The 23,652-nt window shown below is 48.1% G+C and overlaps 1 long non-coding RNA gene across 2 annotated transcripts; it reads left to right on the forward strand.

Moving 5' to 3' along the window:
• Positions 1 to 9,074: 9,074 nt before the first annotated feature.
• On the forward strand, positions 9,075 to 22,054 carry LOC140690494 (uncharacterized). 2 transcript variants are annotated; one of them, XR_012065803.1, is made up of 5 exons: positions 9,075 to 9,463; positions 9,852 to 9,962; positions 14,166 to 14,282; positions 15,430 to 15,557; positions 21,508 to 22,054. It is a non-coding gene; the product is annotated as an uncharacterized lncRNA (long non-coding RNA). The 2 variants fall into 2 exon arrangements; XR_012065804.1 differs by lacking the exon at positions 15,430 to 15,557.
• The last annotated feature ends 1,598 nt before the right edge of the window (positions 22,055 to 23,652 follow it).

Below are 23,652 nucleotides of genomic sequence, written 5' to 3' on the forward strand. Positions count from 1 at the left end.
TTATTCTGATGTTCACATCACTGTGTCATTGGCTTATTGTGGGCACGAGCGCTTAAAACATGCCATCACCTTTGCCTGCCTGTTTGGTATAAAACTGTCTCTAACGTGTAGAATCGGCTTGTTGGGCAGTCATTGAATGTGCTCATCGTTCAGGCCCAAGTTGTCTGTGTGATGCGAGGAGGGGCGTCCTTGGATCTCTCCTTTTGTTGCTTCATCTAATTGAATAATCAGGTATTGCATGTTTCCAACGTAGTTTTTTTTCCCCCACGGAAATTAAGAAAGGCCCAGAAATAATAGCTTAAAGATTTCTAATAATTGTTCTACCTGAGCAATTGGATAGATGATAAAAAGAGAAAGTGGCCAGTAGGACCTACAAAAGAGACTCCATCTCTTCTTTGATTAAAAAACACTAACAACATAAAGAAAAGCCTGTGAACTATGAGGGAAAATTACCACTGTCCCTTCTCTCAGCTTAAAAATGTCATTCCAAAGAGCCTCTCACTTACCCAGGTTCTACGGTTTTGCAGAGTCCTCCTTCAGAGGTGAAAATGCTCTATGTACCCCTGTAAGGGCATGCTGATTCCCTGATTTGTAAAAACACTTTTGAAAGGGATCACGGGACATTTGGAATCTGATTGTTGGAGAAATTGGGGAACTCTGGTGTGGCTCCCGTGGGCCAATTCAGTCATCCCACCTCGGTTTGTTATTCTCTGCCCCATGCCTTCTTTAAAGGTGGAAACTTGGGAGGTGATTTTATAGACTCGACTTATTTTGTAGTTAGCGATGATTCTGCAGGTTTCTATCGGCGTGCTAGCCAACTGATGACCATGGAGTTCTTCAGAAATAACTAAAACACATTGGAAAGGAATTTTTTTAAAGCCTAGATTTTTATAATCAATAGCATGTATCAGCCTCTGCCTTTTTTATCACTGAACGTTAGAGTGAATGTAGGAGGGTGGTGGGGCAGGGTGGCCGTATCATGTGGGAAGATGCCTTGCAGAGGAATCCTTTGTTCAGATTTTAATAAACGTGTGCCTGAAACAGAATCATGCCTCTTGGACTGGACTTGAAAGTGCTCCAACGCACATCCCTCTGAGCCTTGACACATCCGCAGACAGGCCAGTAGGCTCTGACCTAAACGTGCTGTCGTGACCATTGAATCATGGATAGGTCAGTAGCCCACTAAAAACGATTTGTGAGGCCTTTGTTCTGCTTTCTGATGCTTATGTATCAAGGATTTCCATCGGACGTTCTGCAGTTCTTCCTCTAGGATGGGAGGGCCAGCGGTTCACTGTGCAGACATGGGGTTCAGCATTATAATGAAGGGTGTGTCTGGACATAAACAGTATAACCAGAGGGATTAAGGCAGGACACTCGTGCCTCCGCCTGCATTTGTACTCACACCTCCTCTCCCCAGATGTGTTCAGGTTCTCATGAGGCTTGAAATGACATGACAACCAAGGTTGCACTCCTTTGCCCAGCCCACACGTGCAATGAATGTGTCATGTCCCCCATCTGGATCTCCTAGAGGAAATCTTGCTTTAAGTTAGGATGAGATACTTGGTGTGTGAAATTTGAGCAAAGCGAATCGTAATTGTGATGTTTACAGTTAATAGCCACATCCTGCCCATGCGCAGGAACCTGTGAGGCTGGCCTGACTCCTTTCTCCTCTTCTTTGCTTGCATTTGTGTTCTGTGTCACCTTACCCAGAGGCCCAGTCTGGTTTGGCTCCGTGTCAGTGTGGAGAGCGCTGGTGCTGGGGATAGTACAGAGTCACCCTCGCGAGATGTACCAGCAGCATTAGCACAGGCAGGCTCTCACGTTGTCACTGCCCTCAGCGAGCCTGACCACGTTCCTGCGAGAGGCAGGCAGGGCCTGATGGAGGGGTGGGGCTGGGCTTCGCTATCTACTGTGTTCAGCTGCTCGGAGCTGGGCGATGGGGCAGGGGCGACAGGAGAGGAAGAGGTTTTATGCAGGAAGCCTGGAGTCAATCTCAGAAACAACAGGAAAGGACACAAGGGATTCCCACGGTGAATGAGTGGGGAGAGGGTTCATCTGGAGGCATATTTTGCAATCAAGAGACGTTGGAGAATTTGAGGTCACAAAATCATTATATAAATTCTAAAACATAAGTCACAGTCTCGTTTGGTTTTTGATTGTCAAAATATGAACATTTCCATCAAGATGGAAGACGAACCCCAAGTTGTGGGTGGGAGTGATGCATCTGTCAGGGGAAGTGCTATGAACGTGAAGTAGGGAGCCCTTCTTCTCTGCTGCTCTCTGCTGTTGCTTCAGGCGCCTTGTCTTCCTGGTCACTCCCTTTTCCTACCGAGGCAGGTGATGCAAAGAATCCTGTAAGTCATTAAATTCACTGTGGACCAGACGAAGCTTCTTTGAATTTTGGAAGTAGAATTTCCCATAAAAGTGAATTGTCTTAAGGAAGGTGGGCCCACAGGTGGGCTCTCTGCATCTGGTGGTATTTGGAAGCTCTAGGACCAAGCTGAAGTTGACTCAAGGTTTTGGGTGGCCATGAAACAGTTATACTTCCAGGGCAGGGCGGTGGTGGACCCCACCATCACCATTCCCTTTAAAGAAAGAAGCAAGTGAAACAAGTTTGCTTTGTCTGCAGCGTAGGTCCTCCAGAAAAACGGTGCAAAAGGTGCAGTTGCAAAAGTTTCACCTTCAGCCCAAATAATTTAAGAAACCATTAAAATGACATGCTGTCAATTTTAGATTAAAAAATTCTATTTGCTTTAGTATTCTTGGCACCATGGCAGAATTCTGGAAATAGCTGACAATTAGAAATTCTGGTAGAAATAATTTGAAATTCACATGGTAATTTTAAGTGACATTTATCCTGTGGTGAACATTCAGCAACTTTGAAAACTATTATTACATTGTCCTAATATTTTATTGCTAAACTGGTTACTTCACTTTTTATGATTATGCTTGTCAATAGCTCTTTAGGAGGAAATCATTGGAGAATTGTCAGATGAAATTATTTAATATTTTTGTAAGTAATAGCATTACTTTCACATTCATTTTCTCAGTTCATCAGTTCAAGAACACAGTAAAAGACTCATAATAATGTTGGAAGAAAGCATAGGCATAGTTCTTGATGATTTTGGCGTAGGCAGTGGTTTCTTAGATAACAGTACCAAAAGCACAAGCTAAAAAGAAGAAATAAACTGAACTTCATCAAAATTAGCAACTTCTGTGTCTTAAAGGACACCATCAAGTAAGTGAAAAGACAACACAGAGTGGGAGAAAATATTTGCAAATCATATATCTAATAAGGGACTTTTAAATAACTCTTAGAATTCGATAAACAATAATAAACTAGTTGAAAAATGGGCAGAAGATCTGATTATACACGTCTCCAAAGAAGGTGTACAAAGCTGGTGAGGACACAAATGAACTGATGTTCAACAGCATCGGTCGTTAGGAAATGACAGTGAAAACCACAATAAGATACGACTTCACATCCACTAAGAAGGCCATAATCAAAAAATCTGATGATAGGAAGTGTTGACAAAGACATGGAGAGACTGGAGCCCTTGTGCGTTGCTGGAGAATTATTTGACAACAAAAAGTACTATGCATGTTACAACGTGGCTGAACCTTGGAAACACTGCTGAGTGAAAGTAGCCAGTCACAAAAGGCCACATATTGTAAGATTCCATTTATATGAAATGCTCGGAATAGACAGCTCTGTAAGACAAGAAAGTGGTTGGGGAGGAGCTGGGGAGGAGGGTTAAGGCGAATGGGGAGTGACTACTAATGTGTATGGGGTTTCTTTTGGGGGTGGTGAAAATGTCTGAACATCGATCATGATGATGGTTGCACATACCTGTGAACATACTGAGAAATATTGAATTGTACAGTTTGGATGAACTATCTGGTGTGGGATTTACAGTTCAATAAAGCTGTTATTAAAAAAAAAACAAACCAGCACAAGCAAAGTAGACATCCTCTACCCCCAAGAAATAGGTCTTCTCGTGTTTGTTATCTCAGAAGCACCTGTCCAGTTCATGCCAGGAATGGGACCCCCTCACATCCCACTCACGACATCGCCTCCTAGAATCGGCATGCTGTTAAGCTCGTGAGGGGACTCTTACTTTTTAACTTTGTATTTTGTCCTCTTACATATTGTTTGAATGAAACTGTATGACCTTGGCAATCAAAAGTAAGAAATAGCTCTAATGGTCTGTCTACTGTCTGCCCGGATCCATCTCCCTTCACCTCCATTGTCACTGCCTTAGTTCAGGCCTACAGCTCGTCTGAATTTCTGTTGCAAATGCTCCCTGGCTTTGCCCACCCAGTCTGTCCATGCTATTACTTCTCTTTCATGCTGTATCTTTTAAGCCTTGTTCAATTCCTGGGACATAGGAGGTGTCTGTTGACTGGATAACTAAACTAATAAATGACTAAAGGCCATTGGCTGGTCTCCCACCTCCCACTCTTATTTCTAATGTCTTATCCCCATTTTTGGATTATTCTTACTAAGACACTACTTGGATACTGTTCTTGCCCAAAAGCCATGGGGGTGACAGCAAGTCCAAGGTGGTGCTGAAGGCCCGTGCCCCACTGCTCCTCAGCCTGTGAGGATAGTGAGCATTAAGAACGGCAGCCAGAAGGCTGGCTCTGTGTATATTGGAGCACAGGTGCGTTTAGACTTCAGAAGTTTCTCAGCAATGGCAAGAGGCGGAGAAAGATGTTATCTGTCAAAGCCATGATAGTCTCACATGCCAGATCCCGCCGGCTGAGCCTACGCCAGTGCTTAGATCTTGGAGCCTTTCCAAAAGATGGAGGGTGAGGGAGGGTAGAAGTTTATCAGCTGCAAACAGGAAGGAGGGCAAGGCTGGTTACACACCCAGAGGTTAGGAAAGTTCTGTGCTCTTGGACCCGAATTTGATTAACTTCTGCTAGTTACTCTTTATCTCCGCCGAGCTGCAGTATCTCCTGACTTCAGCAAACCTGCCCCAGACCTGAGTCTGTGGACTCTTCCAGGCTAGTAAAGTTAACTGGGCTGTAAGCCCAGTCCCTAAAAGCTTTCCTTTTAACCAAAACTTGTTGCTTTGGGGGCCCCAAGTGACACTCTCCTCCTGGGAAAATAGTGGTTATTTCCGGATTCAAGTCTTACCACTGAGGCATTTTCCCTCTTGGTGTGAGCTCGGTCACTGATTTACCCCCAAACACTGAGTAACTTGCAGGAGAATTCCAAGCACATGCAGCTGGGAACATCTCAGTGTTCCTGGCGGAAGTTTTCATGTAGTAGAGAAAACAGCCCTTTTAGGGAAATCATGGAGTAGATCTTTGCCCTCCTCTCCAGTGCTCCTCACGGCTTCTTGTTTTCCAGAATCACCTCTGCTGAGCACGGGACCCATTCGTAGTTGGGTCTCTGTATTTTTCAGGTTCAGACTGGATTCTGTACCCCCTTCATTTCCCTGCTCATGAGGCTGTTCTCACAGAGCCAGTGTGCGGCCCGTGACTCTTCAGCTGTGCCCCTCCTCCACTTAGAGCGCGCTCTGCTCGGGTGCAGGAAGCCAGCTCTTCCGCAGTCTGCCGAGTCATGCCAGGAGAAAAACAAGAGCTCTGATGCATTCTGTCTTTATAAAATTAATTCCATAATGCTCATAGGATGTCCTTTCTTTCCTTTATGACTTTGGTTGCTTGCCTCCTCTCCCTGTGTTTAGAATGCACTAGAAGCCCCCTTAGCTGTGTGGTTGGAGGGTTGATCACTCAAAGTCAGGTAAAGTGGAAAGTCATCATCCTGTTAAGGTCATCCAGATGTTCATTTGTCAGGTGCTTTTCTTTGAGAGTGGGTCCACTAACTGCATCAATGCTGCATCATTTATCTCTTCGCTTTCTCTTAAAGTCGAATAAGAAACTAGAGAGACTTCCAGCACTTTCTTGGTACCCTAGTCTTCCTAGAGTTTTGTACTTTTCTACCTGGTCTTTTACAACTGTTTTGTCCACAGCTAACCAGGCCTTTTGACAACCCCTTTATCGAAGCTTTCAAAAGTACTCAGTATAGTCTTTGTGGTCTTTATAGGAACCTCTCTCTTTTTGCACCTCATTTTTTCCAAGTTACATAATATTCAATTAAATGTTGCAATTGCAATTACAGGTAGAACTGCGATAAGCCGACTGGGAACAAATTGAACTGATAAACACGCACTCAGCTCGTTATACTCGGGGTGGATAGGCACTGGGGCAGGCAGACTCTTGAGTACCAGTGTGTTGTGGGCCTTGGTTGTTAAGTATTTCAGAGGGCGAGGCGAGAGTCAAGACTCAGTGGAGATGGGTTGGTAGGGCTCCTACTGTAATTTATTCTGCTGGATCTGGACTGTTGCTTTGTCCTCACCATCTCAAGTACAGATTATGAATTTCTACGTATAGTGTGTGTTGGTGTTATGTGCAGTCTCTCATAATCAGCTGCCATTCTGTGACAGCCGTAGTTACCTGTCTCCCACTGGGAGAAACCCAAAGGGAAGCTTTCTAGCAACTTCTGGCCCAGCTGAACAGCAATTAGGCTTAAATGAGTGGCACCTGAGGTTTGGGGCAAACAATTACAACTTCAAAAAGCAGCTCTAAGGGTCGTTAAGCCCCCAGACACTACATGAAACGTCTTATTCGTGTGCATGGTTTTTCTGAGTAGGGCGTTAGTAACTCTTCTCAAATTTTTAAGTGGCCTATTATTCCCCAGAGGTCAAGAGCCACTAGTTATAAGTGTAAGAATGAAGGAGAAAGCATCCCTCTTCAGTTCACAAGTGTTCCCTAAAATTCACCCCCCAACTATCACTGGGTGCCTGCTATGAGCCAGGAGCCATCTCAGCCTGGAGACACAGCCCTGAGCAGGACGCTACAGTCCCTGCCCTCAGGAAGCTGTGTTCTAGTAGGAGATTTGCAAACAGCAGGTAAATAAAGAGGCAGAGCATGAACAACAGTCAGTGAAAAGTATTATGAAAAGTGTAAAGTGGGGCTGGCCCTATAAAGGACAGAGGACTGTGATTTTAAATAGATGATTAGGAAATCCTCTGTGAATTGGCGATATCTAGGTGGAGACCTGTAAGAAACGAGGGAATGAGCCATGCAAATGTCTCATGAAAAGCATTCCCAGGAGCCAAGACAGCAAGCGCAAAGGCCCTGAGGCAACAGTGTGCCTGGCATATTTGAAGAGCAAGGAAGCTAGCCTGGCTTCACACACATGATCTCATTTACATTTAAAAGGATCTGTTTGGAGATTACAGACTATAGGTGGCCAAGAGGAGGTGCCCAATCCAAAGAATAAATACATGTATTTATAAATACATTTTTTTGTATATACATTTTTCAAAAATGGAAATTTTCAAATTATAGTTATTGCTTTTATGTACATTTATAGAAAAGTAAAACAAAACAAGACATAAATCAGAAATATGTAAAAAGAAAATTTAAATTGGTGGACACCTATGTGTAACTATGATTAGTATTTCAGTGTATATATTTTTCCTTTAGAAAAGTGGAATCATATTGGAAAGATTTTGTCACTTAACAATAAAATACAGAGCTCTGTCCGTATCAAAAAGCAAAAGGCTCCGTCATTATTGAACGTGATCTATTATGTACTATTATTTTTCATTGTAGTGATATATACATGTATTCATGTTTAAGGGACGTTAGTAAGGCCTACACCCTGGCTTCTCAACGTGTGTTCTGCAGACCAGTGAGTTTGCTAAATGCAGAATCTCAGGCCCCACCCTGAAAATCTGGCCCAATATTAGGTTTACTTGCTGCTAGGGGTTGAATTGTTTCCCCCTACATTCATGTGTTGAAGTCCTAACCCCCCCCCCACCTTAGAATGTAACCTTATTTGGAAATAGTTATCGCAGGTGTGGTTAGTTAAGACGAGGTACTGCAGGAGGGTGGGTCCTAATCCAGTAGGACTAGTGTCCTTATCAGATGGCCTGCAAAGACACAGAAGATGAAGGCAGAGATCCAGGCGATGCTTCCACAAACCAAGAACAGCAGAGTGCCAGCAAACCACCAGACGCTGGGAGAAAGGCATGGGTCAGACGCTTCCCCATCCCTCGGGGGAACCAGCCTGCTGACACGACACCTTAGCCGCAGTCTTCTAGCTCCAGAACTTCGAGACAGTCATTTTCTGTTACTTGAGCCACTCAGGTCTGCGGTATTGTGTTACAGCAGCCTTAGCAAGCCAGTACACTTATTTAAGTTGCTTTTTGAGTTTAAACATTGGGCACCTAATAAACGACAGAAAACTACTAGTATTTACATATAAAATCCATAACGAGGGCCATTTCTCATCGCCATACTTAACAGCTTTTACTAAAAGGGAAAGATTTGTATGACAATATTTATCAGAAACTCCAACTGTGGGCCCCACTCCTCAAAATCTGATCTTCTCTAAGAATACTCCTGACTTTCCCAACACGCTGATGTGGTGTTTTGAACAGAAGGGATTAAGGGTAGCAGTTGTACCATGAGAAATACCACCCCGCACGCACTCTCTAACCCAGAGCACCCAACGGAACAGGGTAACTGCCGGTTAACTACTTGGTGTCCAAATCAGTCAACTCGCCACCAGATGCTTCCCTCTCACGCCTCCTGCTCTTGGCCTTCTCTGGGAAGGTTGACTGTAACACAGGTCAACCTCACATCAGCCCCCGAAACAGCGAACCCGGAACTCTCCCAGTGTGTAGCACAGGGATCTTCATGTGTTAGTTACTCTATCACGTTTTATATACTGGTGACTCACGATTGTTAGAAATAGATTCCAGGTTCCCGGTTGCCAATCTAGCTTGCATGGCTTTAGAAAGGGTCAGAGGGGCTTTCTAGCCATTTTGGCATCATGAAGTATCTTGGGTCCTGTTGGGGTGGGGACTCATGAGGTCTGGGGATAAGGCTGTCCCCATGGAAGGCAGAGTGGAAGGACTGAGGAACAATCTGAGTTCTTGGAGACACTGGATAAACTGCTGGATCACACCTTTCTTCCAGATCCATCGTGGGACTTTTTATGAGTTTGGAAGCATAGTCTACTACAGTAAATCGACAAGTTGAGTCATAAGATTGGCGGCAGCTTTTGGTTCAAACTGAGAGTTGAAATTCATAAATCCCCATGATTGTCTAAGTCAGTTTGTGGTGAGATTTTCATCACTTGCAACTCAAAGGCTTGCAGCCAAGACAAGTTGGAACTCAGAACTATGCCCCAGGAAGAAGTTCACCACCAACGCCCAGGTGCTGATTGTTCCCAAACGTCTCTGTGGTGCTGTCGCTGCCACCCGGGAAATTCACGAGATGCAACAGTTGATGCTGCCGCGACGGCCACTGGCTTCTGTGGTGATGCCCACGGGATTCAGAGGTGGGGGCGGGCTTGGATTATCCAACCTGGGTTTCCATCAACCCGAGCCTGGAAGAACTGTGATTCGGGGCAAGTCCCAGCTCAGCTGAGCAAGCTGGGGTGAGTTCACACACAGGAGTCCCCCTCATGTGAGGAATGTCTGCGGGCTCCGCGGGTGAGTGGGACAGAGACCTTTCTTTGGGGAGAGTCGGCTGTCTGTGCTGTGAATGTTCCCTTGTCGTACCTGAAAACCAGCGCCTTTCCATAAGTGCGTTGAGGGTGGACGGCAGGACCTCCAGGTGCCCCCAGATGTTCAAATTCTTTACCTGTAATTGGATATTTGGAAATAGCCAGAAGGGATTTGGATCTGGCGAGGTAAGTGGGACCAATGTAGTTTGCGGGCTGAAGGAAGTTTTTCTAGGTTAGAATATGCACCCTTTAGACAGTTGATTTTTCCTGCCAGCTTCACCTGAAACCATAGTTAATTAGTATTAACTTCTCGTGTCAGGTAACAGGCATTCGCTTACTTGGAGGAAGAGAAGTCGTGGATCAGAGTTTCCTACGTAAAACAGTCTATACGCATCTCTCCTGACGGAGAACCTGCAGGAGTTCCGGGCGGGTGAGTCGGGGCCACTGCTCTGGTCTCGTCACCCCCTGCTGCCTGGCCTGTCCCCGCTGGAATAGGTGCTCATCTCCAGGAGGGCTGACACTTGCTTCATGAGCCAGAGAAGGCAGATCTTCGGCTTTCCTCAGCCCAACAAAGGTTAACAGAGGCCTCCAGCACTTCTTGCTTTCCCAATCATCAGAGAGAAACTTGAATGCAGCGACGTGGTGAAACACTTATTAGCAAATCTTCAGAGCCCAGACCTTTCAGATCAAAGGTTTTTTGGCGTCTCGGTTTCATGGTTTTTCTCTCAGGGCAGGGAGACTTCGTTAAGCTCTGTTTATTAGTAAAAGATGATCACTTTGCTGTCGTTCACACTGGGTTGTCTGTTTCCAAAGTCTGTCCCCGGAAGGAAATTCACATCCTCCTCACTGAGCCAGAACACCCGGGGGACAGCTTAACTCGTGGAACACATGCCCAGGGAGGCCATCACGTGCACCGCCAGGGCCGATGTTCCAGAAGCTGTTAAAATCCATACACCTTGTTCCTAAGGAGTGGAAAACAACTGCATCGATTTTAATAGTGAGACTCAGATGCTAAATATCTTAGCCTTCACCTTTCTGATGTGGAATTTGATTCCCCAGAGTTGTGGCAGAGTTTGTTATTCAGATGAGATTAAGTATTCTCACTGTCACCTCTTCCCCTTGGAGGCTAAAGGCTGAACCAGCTCCTTTCCTTGAACTGCTTAATCTGCCTTTGATTCTTCTATGGGCAGGAGAAAAATAAACGTGATATATTTAATGCCCAGATGCCTGCCCTTGAGGGTTAGTCTGAAGTACAGCCAGATGAGCAAATAACGAGTAAGATGTGTTATAATTTTGCATATGACACCATCAAAATGTTAGTATAATTTTCTATGACATAACCCTCTCACCAGTTGCTATCAAGATATCTCTTTTAAGGAAATGTGCTAGAAAGCCCCTCTGACCCTTTCTAAAGCCATGCAAGCTAGATTGGCAACCGGGAACCTGGAATCTATTTTTAACAATCGTGAGTCACCAGTATATAAAACGTGATAGAGTAACTAACACATGAAGATCCCTGTGCTACACACTGGGAGAGTTCCGGGTTCGCTGTTTCGGGGGCTGATGTGAGGTTGACCTGTGTTACAGTCAACCTTCCCAGAGAAGGCCAAGAGCAGGAGGCGTGAGAGGGAAGCATCTGGTGGCGAGTTGACTGATTTGGACACCAAGTAGTTAACCGGCAGTTACCCTGTTCCGTTGGGTGCTCTGGGTTAGAGAGTGCGTGCGGGGTGGTATTTCTCATGGTACAACTGCTACCCTTAATCCCTTCTGTTCAAAACACCACATCAGCGTGTTGGGAAAGTCAGGAGTATTCTTAGAGAAGATCAGATTTTGAGGAGTGGGGCCCACAGTTGGAGTTTCTGATAAATATTGTCATACAAATCTTTCCCTTTTAGTAAAAGCTGTTAAGTATGGCGATGAGAAATGGCCCTCGTTATGGATTTTATATGTAAATACTAGTAGTTTTCTGTCGTTTATTAGGTGCCCAATGTTTAAACTCAAAAAGCAACTTAAATAAGTGTACTGGCTTGCTAAGGCTGCTGTAACACAATACCGCAGACCTGAGTGGCTCAAGTAACAGAAAATGACTGTCTCGAAGTTCTGGAGCTAGAAGACTGCGGCTAAGGTGTCGTGTCAGCAGGCTGGTTCCCCCGAGGGATGGGGAAGCGTCTGACCCATGCCTTTCTCCCAGCGTCTGGTGGTTTGCTGGCACTCTGCTGTTCTTGGTTTGTGGAAGCATCGCCTGGATCTCTGCCTTCATCTTCTGTGTCTTTGCAGGCCATCTGATAAGGACACTAGTCCTACTGGATTAGGACCCACCCTCCTGCAGTACCTCGTCTTAACTAACCACACCTGCGATAACTATTTCCAAATAAGGTTACATTCTAAGGTGGGGGGGGGTTAGGACTTCAACACATGAATGTAGGGGGAAACAATTCAACCCCTAGCAGCAAGTAAACCTAATATTGGGCCAGATTTTCAGGGAAAATGTGACCCATTGCCCATTTTTAAAAATTAATTAATTTTTTAAAGCAGAAAAGCACCATGCCAGAAATTGGTTATCCCGTTTATAGGGGGGAAGAAAAGCAAGGGAAATGAAATAGCTCCTAGATCCAAACTGGCATGTCTCTCCCGAAGGAGTGGCACTGTGACAGCACGCTGGTGCCCCTCACTCAGGGCGTGCTGCTGGAGCGTGCAGAGTTTAAGGGCAGGTGGTTCTAGAGATCACCCAGCTCCTTGGCCTCTGTCTGCTCCTAGATGTCCTCCTAAAACCCAGGTGAGCCGAGAGCAAGGCAGGTAGAAAGGTGAAGCGCATGAAACAGACCTCAGCTGGGATGGAGAACACAGCTCCAGTGCCAGTGGGTGTGCCGAGGGTGTTTTGCAAATTGCGAGGCACCAGGACTTGGCAGTGATGAAAAGTGATATTATAACAACGTAATCACAGTTTGGGCATGTGAAAAATGGTCAGATGGCCATCGAGGTTCTGGTCTCTGCACCACTGAGAACTTGAACTTTCTATGAACTCTACCAGACCTAAGGACACCACCAGCTGTATTCAGAGCCACACCTGCCAGTTGCAACCTTATGGTCTCAAGGCCGTCCCCTTGTAATTATGCAATCATTTCAGTCCCCAACCAACCCTCACTTAACAAGCACTCTCACTTCTTGCAGCTCCAATTATCATTCTTGATAAACAACTTATGTAACTAACTGTTATCTTTGGGTTTTTCCTTTATAACCCTCCCTCGTTTTGGAGTCTGAAAGAACACAAGTACTTGAATCTGTGTGTCTCAGGCTGCAGTCCTACAAACTCCAGATAAACACCCTTTAACATCTATCCAGTCTCCATTTCTAAAATTTTGGTTAACAGCAGAATGGAGCCCAGAACAAAGCCCTACCCTATCTCAGCCGTTGCATCTTTTTATCATGGATGGTTTGGTCTGCAGGTGGTTTCACCAGGCCCTCACCTTCCTTCTAAGTTGGAAACCTCTTACCTGCTTGGCAGTTGCCATGCAGATGACTCAGCATGTGCTGGGAGAAGAGCTCTGCTTGAAAGGCGGCGGGAGGCTCATGAGCAGTGTCAGGCAGGCCTGTGGGGGCGCCTGCTCCGCGCAGGTGTGGGAATGGGTGGTTGTCAGCAGCTCCAATCCTGAAGTCACTGGTAGTCAGCCGTACCAGATTTTCCGGCTTTAACTAGGAGGAAGAGGTGTTTGCAGGGGATGCGATGTCATGTACTTTTGCCTAAAGCTCTGCAGTGAATTTGTGGCTGATAGAGAATTAGAAATTGCAGCTCTCACAGCTTGCACTCACTTCCCCATTAAATCACTTCTCAAGCCAGCAATGGAGTAGATTTAAAACAAGCAAACAAAAACACCTCATCAGAACTTCCTTTTCACTCCAAAATTTTTATCATGTTGATTTTAGAGCACAGACATTGAGTCAGGGCATCTTAAAGAAAAGGTATGCGAACGAGTGTTTGGTGGCTCAGAAATGGAGCTGGATCTGGAAGCCAGCAGGATCAGAGCCATCTCCAGGGGCGAGTGTCTCCCCACTTCCCTGTAGTGCTCTCTCTTCTTGTACCATTATTTCCCCAGTGACTTTGTACCCACCCCTTCTCTACTTCTGGCTGGCCAACAGGTTCTGCATTCTCTAGTACAGATGCTGGAAGGACATTTTTGGCTCTGCAAACTATTGGTTAGAGCCTTCTGCACCACATGGACGAGCCCTCCTGGGCCGGGGGGTCTCCGTGGTCCAGTTGGTGGCCCTGGTCACAAAGTGCAGCCTTCATGCTTTTCGGTGGGGGTGGTACTGCCTCCTAGGGAGTGTTTTGGAAATGTGTGGGGCCCTTTTTGTCCTCTAGCACATTGGTACCCGAGCATTTACATGTTGAAGTAAGTATTTCATTATGAATTGCTTTTACATTAGATTTAGGTTGTTAGGGTGATCCTTTTCAAAAGGATGTATAAGTGATACCATCTAGGAATCCTGTTTCAGATTAAGATGGCATTACAAGATAGTTTTTAAAAGGTGGGTATGGGGTCTGGTAGTGTTGAGGACCTGTAACTGACATGTCTTCTATATTCTATGAATACATTCATCCCAAAGAATGATCCCATCTTCTCTTCTGTTTCAGATGTTGGCCCCTCACTTTGAAAAACCTATATAGAGTTTTGGGGAGACTCTTCCACCAGAATCTACACTGAAGTAATGAATCTGTGTTCATCCACAATGAATGTAGGACGAAAGTCAGGTATGGAATGTGGGGTGAGCCTCTTTAAGCCACCCTACCGAGCTCAACTGGGGAAGAGTCAGTGTGTGCTAAGTGTGTTCAGGTTCAGTAGAGTTTGGCAGAAAGCACTTGGTAATGACTGTAGGCCGTTTGCCTTTAGCTGTTTCTTGTCAGTGTGGTGGTTATTTACTCCTGATTCCTGCACCGTCATTTAGATCTTTGATACAGTCATTGCTCATGCGTTGTCATGAACTGGGGTTCAAATGGGTGCAATCTGTTGGGCTGGAGAATAGCCCATGAAGCATCTGGTGCAGAATTCAGTCGCTTTGCTAGGTGGCATTCTCACTTCTGCAGTCCCCAGAGCAATCTTGCTCATTTCTGTGTGAGTTTGGGGCAGTGACTCTCTGGAGCAAGGTGCTTCAGTCCCCGAACTGAGACCAGTCTCCCCCTTTTTAATGACCTCTGTCCACGTGCACCAGCGGACAACTACACACCCCAGGTTCTCATCCACATGATAAGTGTTATTACTCTCTTCCACTCCTGACCCCAGCTGATCTGGCGTGTCGCCAGTCAGGAGTATCTCATCTTCCCACGGATGCCACAGATGGACCCTTTGGGCATCTTTGTTTTTCCCACATCTAGCCACAGAGCAGAGTTTAAATGGCAACGTCTACCCCACGAACACCTGGTCGAGGTTCTACTTAGGTGTCCCACAGCTTCCTTCCGGTTGGTCTGTGGTTCAAAAAAACCCGACTGTTCTCTAAGCCCCATGCTACCGTGTGTCCCCTACCCTGTGTCCCCTCTGCCCCCTGCAGGGTGGCGTCCCCACTGCACCCACATCTGAAGTGCATTCATCACCCTGAAAAGCCTGGGAGGAGGAAGTGGGGGCCCAGGATATGCAAGTCCTTGGATCAGGTTCCAGCATTTCTTCTGTGCCTTTCTGTGCCTGATGGACGCAGGTGGGAACATCTGCCGTGTCCAGACCACGGTGCGCTCGGCACCAGGCAAACATCATTTCACTCCTCCATCGTGCAACCCTGCTGGCCGAGTTAGTGTCTCATTGACAGAGAAGGAAACAAATTCAGCGAAACTCGGTGACTTACAGAAGGTTGCTTAGCTTCACCTGGGAGTGTCTCTGACTGTTACATCTTTGCCTGGCTTCGTGCAGGTGCAGTTTCTGGGTCCTGGCTCTGCTTCCTGCTGGTCTTCCCTCTGGTGCCCAGCACCTCTGGACTCCTCCCCGATAAGCCTTCCTCCAGCCTGGCTTGTGGGCGCTCATCCACTCGTTCTGTGCAGGTGAGGGAATGTGGACGAGCCACCTTCAGGACAGCGGCATCATACAAGGCCTCCAGGTGCCGGTGGTCTGCAGACGTCCATACGTCAGGCTGGACAAGGCAGACGTATGGCTGTAAGTGGAGGGGAGGTTGGTAGTCGGTACTTTATGTGAAGCTACTCACGTGTGAGAGGGGAGTGTCATGGCTTGAATTATGTCTCCCCCAAAAGACATGTTGGGGTCCAAGCCCCTAGTACCTGCGGACGTGACTTTCTTCAGAAGTGGGTTGTTGCAGGTGTATCAGACGAGGTCTCTGCAGTAGGCAGACCCCTAAATCCAATATGGCTCCTGTCCTTATAGGAAGACGACCATGTGGAGGGAGACAGGCCCAGGGAGGACGCCCTGTGAGGATGAAGGGAGGCATTAGTGGCACATCAGTAAGCCAAGGAGCGACAAAGTCTGCCGGCAGCCCCCAGGCCGGCGGAGGCGAGGAAGGACCCTCCCTCCCTTGCGGGTTTCAGAGCACGCGCAGCCCTGCCGACACCTCCGTTTTGGACTTTTGGCCCCAAAACTGTGAAAGAATACGCTTCTGTGGTTTTAAGGCACCCGGCTTGTGGTCTTTTGTCCCGGCAGCCCCAGGAACCTGATTCGGGGAGGAAACGGGGACGCTGTTCGGGAGGAGCTGGGTGGCCCCCAGTTCCCCACGTGACGCGCTTGTGGAGCTTGGCCTCGTGACATGTCCAGGTTTTAAACACACAAACAAAGAAGGGTTAAGGTAAAGTCGTCAATTAAATAAAAGGAGCTGTAAGGAGCGTTTTGTTTGGTTTGAAAGGCTGTAAAATGAGCTGAGATGTGTTTTTGTTTGTTCATGATAAGAATGAACCCAGTGTTCCTGTAACGTGAGCAGAGAGAGCGACTTATAGAGAGCCGTGCTGTGGCCGCCCCGTGGGGGCCTGGCGAGGACTCGGCGGCTCCCTCCCACAGCGCTGAGAAGAGGGCTTTGGTTCTCCTGCAGCAAACACACTCCTGCTCGCAGCGCCCGCCCGTCAGGCCACCTTCTTTCCGCTGAACCTGTGTCGTGATCCCTGGAGGTGTTTCCCGTAGACGTGCCTCTTCCTTTGGAGTTTGTCACCTGCTAATTGGCACCCAGGAGCGCACCCTGTCCCTCCTACTTCTTATCAGCACATCACCCACGAGGTCTGCCACTCACTGGGTCAGGGAATAATCTCTCCGGAGCTAAACACTCTTCATGTATTAAGAGCTGATCTAACAATCAGCTACGTCCCGGATGTGGGAAATTCTGTAAGAGCCCACTTTCTTCAACAAGTAAACGAGATTAAAAACGAGAGGGGATCTTCTAGGGGTGGAAATGCTCTTAGGGGGTCTACCCAGCAAGTGCAACGTGTGGGCGCTGTTTGTTTAGATCTTAATTTAAAGTGTGAAAAGATGTTTTTGAGGTAATTGCAGGAAGTTAAGCATGGACTGGGTACTATTAGATGATCTTAGGTAATTAGGGTATTGCTTTCAGTTTTGTTGGAGATGATACTAGTATTGTCATTAGCTGTTAGAGATGCATATTGAAGTATGTTTACAATTTGCTTTAAAATTTTCTTGCCAAAAATTATGGGGGAGCTGGGGGTGGGTGGATGAGCTAAGAATGGTGGGTGAGGCCACACGGGTTCTTTTACGATTGTGTGCATCTGAAATTATTCATAACGTGCTGTTGTAGAAAGGGCACATGAGCCAGCGCTGCCCCAGATTTGTGCTCAGGCGTCCTTGAATTCCCGCCGTCAGCTCCGTGGCTGATGAGGAATCCAAGTAGCGCCCTGTGATATCCACGAGTGCCCCAGAAAGTGCGCTGTTCCACATCCCAGTTCAGATAACCTCATGGCTTGTTGTCCAAAGCCACAGGAGGGACCGAAGTTCACACGAGCAGTGCCCAGGCTCGGGTCTGAAAGCGCAGTCCTGGGGTTCTCAGTCCTGGCGGCTCCCGCTCAGAGCTGTGCCCTTTTGCACAGTGAACCCAATCCTTTATCATAGTGTCTTTACTGATTTTCTTCTCTTAGCCTGAACTCTAGGACTCCTCGTTCCTGAGAGAGAACATAGAGCTGTGTTTTATAATGTGGGTCTTGATAAAAGCTGGCCCTTGGAAAGGTCTCCCCTGTGATAGAAATGCACTCATTTGTCCAGTCATTCAAGACATCGTGGAGTGCTGTGTCCGCTGACAGGCCTAGAAGCACGTATACGTCAGGGTCAGCAAGCACACTTGTGCCCAGACCTTGGTGTCAAGTACTTTCCCCACCAAAAGGAGCCGGGGTCCTCAGACTGATGGTGATTTCAGGGCTGGGACAGCATAGGTCCATGAGCATGGGATACCTTGTGCCGCAAAATAAAGAGTGATTTAGGAGGAAAAAAAAAAGAAAGTGATGGGGTGTGTAGGAAGGACAAGGAGCCAGCTTGATGGGACTCTCTTTGGCCAAATCTGGCCTGATTTCAGCAGCCAAACAAGTACAGTAAGACTTACAAACCATTGGAGAAAATAGGGGTCCCCGAGTCCGTAACAACAGTTAAAGGATGAGTAAGAGGGAGAGAAAGGAGGGCTCTGTGACAGCAACACCCAGTGCTGGCTGGCCACGTGCGGGGAGTGAGGGGGTTGGGAAACCACTGGCAGTCATCACAGCGAGGGCCGATTCGGGCGAGAATCGCTGATGGATGCTGGGTCTAAGGGGAATGCTGCATGAGGATCGGCGTATGTGCATGGCCTCCTTGTGCGCCGCGGTAGCCTGCATCCTCGTGCAGGGGACGCAGCCGTAACCCTGTGGGGGAGAAACTGGTAACACCTTGCTGAGTGTCACCAGTGAGGGGCTGATGGGCCCCTCGTATCTCCAGGCAGGACGCCCTGAGAAGGACACTGTGTCGCTTCTGTGGTTTACTGGCCAGAGGTGCATCCAACCCGAAATGAGGGCAATTCCATTAAAAGGGGGGAGGAAGTTCTTCAGAAGCACGAGATCATGACAGATAAAGGAAAGCTATAGGAATGTTCCAGAGCAGAGGTAGCCTACGAGACAAGCCGAATGGATGCAGTACCAGATCCTGGGTGACAGGCTGTGCTGGATGGAGGAAAAGGGCGGCAGCGGGTCGGCGGGCAGCCTCGGAACGCAGGTGGTGCCCGCGCTGCGCGTGGTGCAGGCGGGGCTGGGTGTTTCTCGCCAGCTGCAGTGCGTGCTGGGAGTCCTGGCTGTGCCGTGGGGCTGCGCCGGTTCACCGTGTCTGCTGCACGTGTGTCTCCAGGAGCTGCCCGTCGGGGACCAGGACACCCCTGCCCCCATGCTCATTACTTCTGCCCCTCCTCGTGTCTCTGTTCTTCTCAGCCGAGCCCAGGCCAGGTCTCCTGTTTCCCTGAGGTGCCAAACAGTGCGAACTGCTCATAGTTAGTTACTGAGTAGGTGGGCTGCCGGTTGGTGAGCTGAAAGGTATGTTTCCTAACACATTTGACGTGGTTTCAGCGAGTTTTGTTTTGTACTAGTGGGCCTCTTGTTTGGTGTCTTGGGTTCTCAGTATATTTCTTTCTGAATTGGCATTTCTCTGACAGAAGTGTGTATAATTGGACTGCATGGTTTTCATTAATGGCAGTGTCATCCCTGGACCATGCTACAGCACACCTCACTTGGGGCAGCCAGATCCGTCCAGGGAAGCTCGGACCCTGTGAGTTCTGGAGGATGACCAGGCACGGAGCTGATACTCGCTGTGAGAAGGCCTTGATGATATCCAAGTCTTGTGGATGCCCCGGGTTCCCACGCCTAGTGAGGGCAGAAGGCAGAGGGCAGAGCGGATGCTGTCAGCATCCAGCCTGTGTCATCCCAGCCTACCTGGGGAGTTACTTACCTAAGGCTGGTTCTCTTTGGAGCTGTTGGCTCCTGGCTCTCTGCCTGGAAATGTGGCCGGCCTGCTGGTGGGTAGGCGTGGGGAGCCAGGGAGGCGATGTCGCAGGAGCAGTTCAGTGAGGGAGGGCAGGAGTTGGTGGGCAAGCGCCCTGCTCTCTCTCCTCCCCAGGGGACAGTGTGAGGCCTGCTTCATGCCCTGGCTGAGTCCCTGTTCCCTGTGACCACGTCCCTGCCTCACTAACACAACCTTCACTGCCTGGCCTCCCTTCCCTGCCTCACCTCCCGACTCCGGGTCACCTCCTGCAGACACTGTCTCCACCTGTATGCTTGTCCCGGAGTCGGCCTCCGGGGACGCCTAGTTTGAGACACACAGGCTTCTCTGGCAACAACCCAGGCTCACAAGCCTGGATTCCATTACATCTGTGTCTGCGCCAGTGCTCACTGAGTTTAGCTTTTCATTTGCCTTTTTAGAAGTAATTTTCTAAATAAATCAGCCTTAATAAAAATCTCAATCAATTAAAAAACAAGAGCTCAAAAGGCATGTTAACAAATATATATAAGAAAAATTTCTGCGTTAAAAGCAAGAATGTTCATATTAGCTCTTCATATGGTGCTAATATATAATGCTATATAATACTATTATATAATAATAACAAACCATATGTAAATATTCTTCAACAGACATTTTTAGGAATTATGCATGGCAGCTCTTAGTTTATGAGAAACTGATATCAAGGAGTGTTAACCTAACTTGTTACTGCTCCATGTATGTTGCCTGGTTGACGGAAAATATCAGCAAAATGTGTGTACGTGACACAGCCTCTCCACAGCCACAGGAATTGTCGGTCCTGGAAAGTGCAATAATTGGTCATCACCTTTTACTCATTTGTGCATTCGTTTATTGAGCAAATATTTTTCATGTGCTATATGTGCTGGAACCGTCTGTCACTAGAGACACAGAGCTGTGAGCCCCTAGCGCAGGTGGAGGGGAGGTCCAGGAAGGAAGGGCGAAGGGCGCCTGCTCACGTTCCAGGGGAGCCCAGGATGAGATGCAGACAGAGGCTCAAGTAAATGTATGTGACACTGGGCATTCAAAATATTGCGTGCTTTCTTCCCAAATGAGAGCCATGGGTTGTCCCAAGTCTGACCTTCTCTCAAACAAATTTTTCATCTGAAGCCTGGTCTGTTACAACTGTGATTGATATTTCATCTTGCGACATAGGTTGGGCTGTTGCAAGAGTTCGCAGAACTGGCTGACCTTGGGGTCACTGGGTCAGGCAAGATTGCTATTGCCTCATTTAATCTCCCGAGCTAAGGGTGAGAGCACAGCTCTTGTTCTTGGCAACCACCACTGGCTGCAACAGAAAGGAGCACTGGATTAGGAGTTGGGAGAAATGGGTTTTAAATTTGGCTTCGCCTTTCACTGTGTGATCCTGCGCAACAGGCCACGTGGCTTCTTTTGTTGCGGATTTCTCTAGTTGTAAAGGAACGGATGGTGATGAACCCATCTGGCTGCACAAGAGCCAATTTAAAGAAAACATGGTTGGCAGGTCTCCTTTAGAAAAGGAACGAAATGGTCACTTTTAAAATCAGGAATCACAACACTGTACCTGCCCTTTAATATAGTATCTGAGATTTCTTTCTCCTGAAATCGGATAGTGCGTTGCTTGCAGGTGGCTCATTATTGGACGAGGTCACCACTGTGACCTGTTGCAGCTTGATAAATTTGACCCCCACTATTCTAGCTTCTGGTAGTAGTGATGATTTGACATCTTTTGAGATACGACTTGAAAAGATACGCACAGGGGTGCAAAGGAGGGGTTTGAGATCTGTGACCTGCGTTTGCCTTTGACAGTTCTGAATACCTGTGAACTTGAGGGTGCGTGGACGAGGCGACGGCCCCCACTCCAGCTCTACTCAGAGCAAGTCCGCGCTCATCCCCGTTGTGTACCGAAGGGACCTGCTGTGCCCAGAGCGTCACACTGGGAGGGCGAACTCCGAATCTGACATAAATATTTGTTTGTTCGATCCTTTCCTACATCATATTTTCTTTCCTCTTGTTTGCTCACAGTCATAGTTCTGTTTACAGGTCACGGGAGTTCATGCTGAAGCATCGCCCCCTGTCCTCCGGATCACTGCACCCCGGAGCCTATCTTTTGGAGCACAACCTGCTTTGCGTACTTGGGTTCTTCTCACTCCAAGCCTGCCATGCAGGGTCCTGGTCCTTGTCAGTTTTTACTATTGGATCTACTCCTCCCCTGTCCCCTGTTTGGTTCTGTGTCACTTGGGGGCCACCCCAGCAGGCCCCATCTCCCAGACTCTCAGAACGGCTGATTCAGCCAGTGGGGACAATGGTTGGAGACCAGCCAAGCAGGAGGAAGGGAAAAGCCCCAGGGGTTCCCTCCCTGTGCTTCCTGGGTGTCCCAGCCAGGGGCTGCACTCTGTCTGTGGTACTGGCGTCTGTCAGACAAGGCTGCCATGGTTCCCACTTTCCTGAGCTGCAAGAGCCCCACCTCCTCCTGCTGTGCCTCCAGCCCAGCGTGGTCACGGCTCCTCGAGTGACTCATCTCTGGTTGTGTCCTTGATTTGGCTTCTCTGCCTTTCCATCTCGCATATAACCTGTTCCCTTCATTAGAGTCCCTCTGTTTATTAAAAATATTTTATTTGTTATTGTATTTTTACTTATTTTATTTGGGGGGGGTAAGTACGTTTATTTTTAGAGGACGTACTGGGGATTGAGCCCAGGACCTCGTGCATGCTAAGCAAGCGCTCTACCACTGAGCTATACGCCCTCCCCCTTAGAGTCCCTCTATTTTAAGTCTGTGAATGGCCTGTTTTTCAAGTTGGCCCCTGACTGATAAAGTTCATGGATCCAGAATTAGTGCCAGAGCCCGATCTTCAGGATGGGCTCATGGGACTGGGCTGCTTCCAGGTTTGAACACACAGTGGTGCCCCTCCTGCTGGTGGAGGAGGGGCACCGGCCACCTAGGACATGGGTGTGTGTCAGGCTGCCTAAACCACCACCTGTCGTCAGAGTTGGGATGGTGGTTGGGTGCAAGGCTTTGGGATGCTAACTAGAGGGTGTCCCACCTAAGTGCCGGTGATAAGGACCACGAGGATGGTGCTGGAGGGTTTCCAGAATGGCAGTGGTGGAGTCAGAGTGGGGAGATCAGGTTAGGCACAAACACATCCGGAGGTCAGCCATCCATTTCTGGTAGCCACAAGGCAGGCGTGACTGAGGATCAAGCCCAATGTCTAACTGTGTGGGCAGCAGAAATGTGAACCACACTGAATCCCTTAGGTTACATTTGTGGCGTTAGTGGGGGAAGAGGTGGGACCCAGGGACATGAGAAGGAGACATCTGAGTGGACTCAGCTGAGAACCTTGACCACCGCGCTCCCCGATTCCTCCTGCTGTTCTTGCCGGAGCTCCCCTTTCCTGCGTACAGATGCAGAGGGCAGCGTCGGGCTCCTTACATCTCACATACAGCTCCTCGGTGCCCAAAAGAACAGAGGAGCAGCCCCTTGGGAAGTTGGGGTGCCATCCTCCGGGATATGGCGTATGTTTTCAGCCAGTGATGGGTGATGGTGCTGCTTGTCCGCCAGTCTGGGAAGCACAGGGTGGGACCTACGAACCCACTGAAGAGGTTTAGCTTTCTGTTCTCACAACCTCGAGCTTTTGCTGGTTCAGGTGCCTTAGGTCTTATTTCAAGGGAGGAAAGCTTCCATTAAGGGACATAACCGTGGTTCCGTGAGATTGGAAGTTACCTCCATCACCACATGACTGTCTTGAATTCCTCGTGCCATTGAAACCACAGGTCGGGGGAGGTGGGTACTCTCATGGTCGGGTCGCTTAATCCCATCTCCAAGTGGAAAGTTAGGTTTTTATTACCCAGTGGAGACCGGCAGGAGTGTGCCTGGGTCCCGGGAATCACAGGCATGCTGCCGAGTATTTCCACGTCCTACAGTACAGGTCAGTGCAGAACTTCGGCAGCTCAGTAAACACAGGACCACAGGGGGCTTGCCCCCCTGAGGTGGGAAGGTTTAGTTCACTCCCTGCCCTCCCACGGGAAAGAGCCTCGACTGGCTGAGGTGCTGGCCAGGGGCAGGGGAGATGGAGCAGGTGGGAGGAGGAGGAGCGGCCTTGCAGTTGGTCCTCATTCTTGGCAGCAGTAACGTTTCGTGAAGTCACCACCAGCACGAGTCATGAAGCTGAGGCACCGCACCCCTGGGAA

The sequence above is a fragment of the Vicugna pacos genome, chromosome 30, assembly GCF_048564905.1.
Source record: "Vicugna pacos chromosome 30, VicPac4, whole genome shotgun sequence".
In the NCBI taxonomy this organism is placed as follows: domain Eukaryota; kingdom Metazoa; phylum Chordata; class Mammalia; order Artiodactyla; family Camelidae; genus Vicugna; species Vicugna pacos.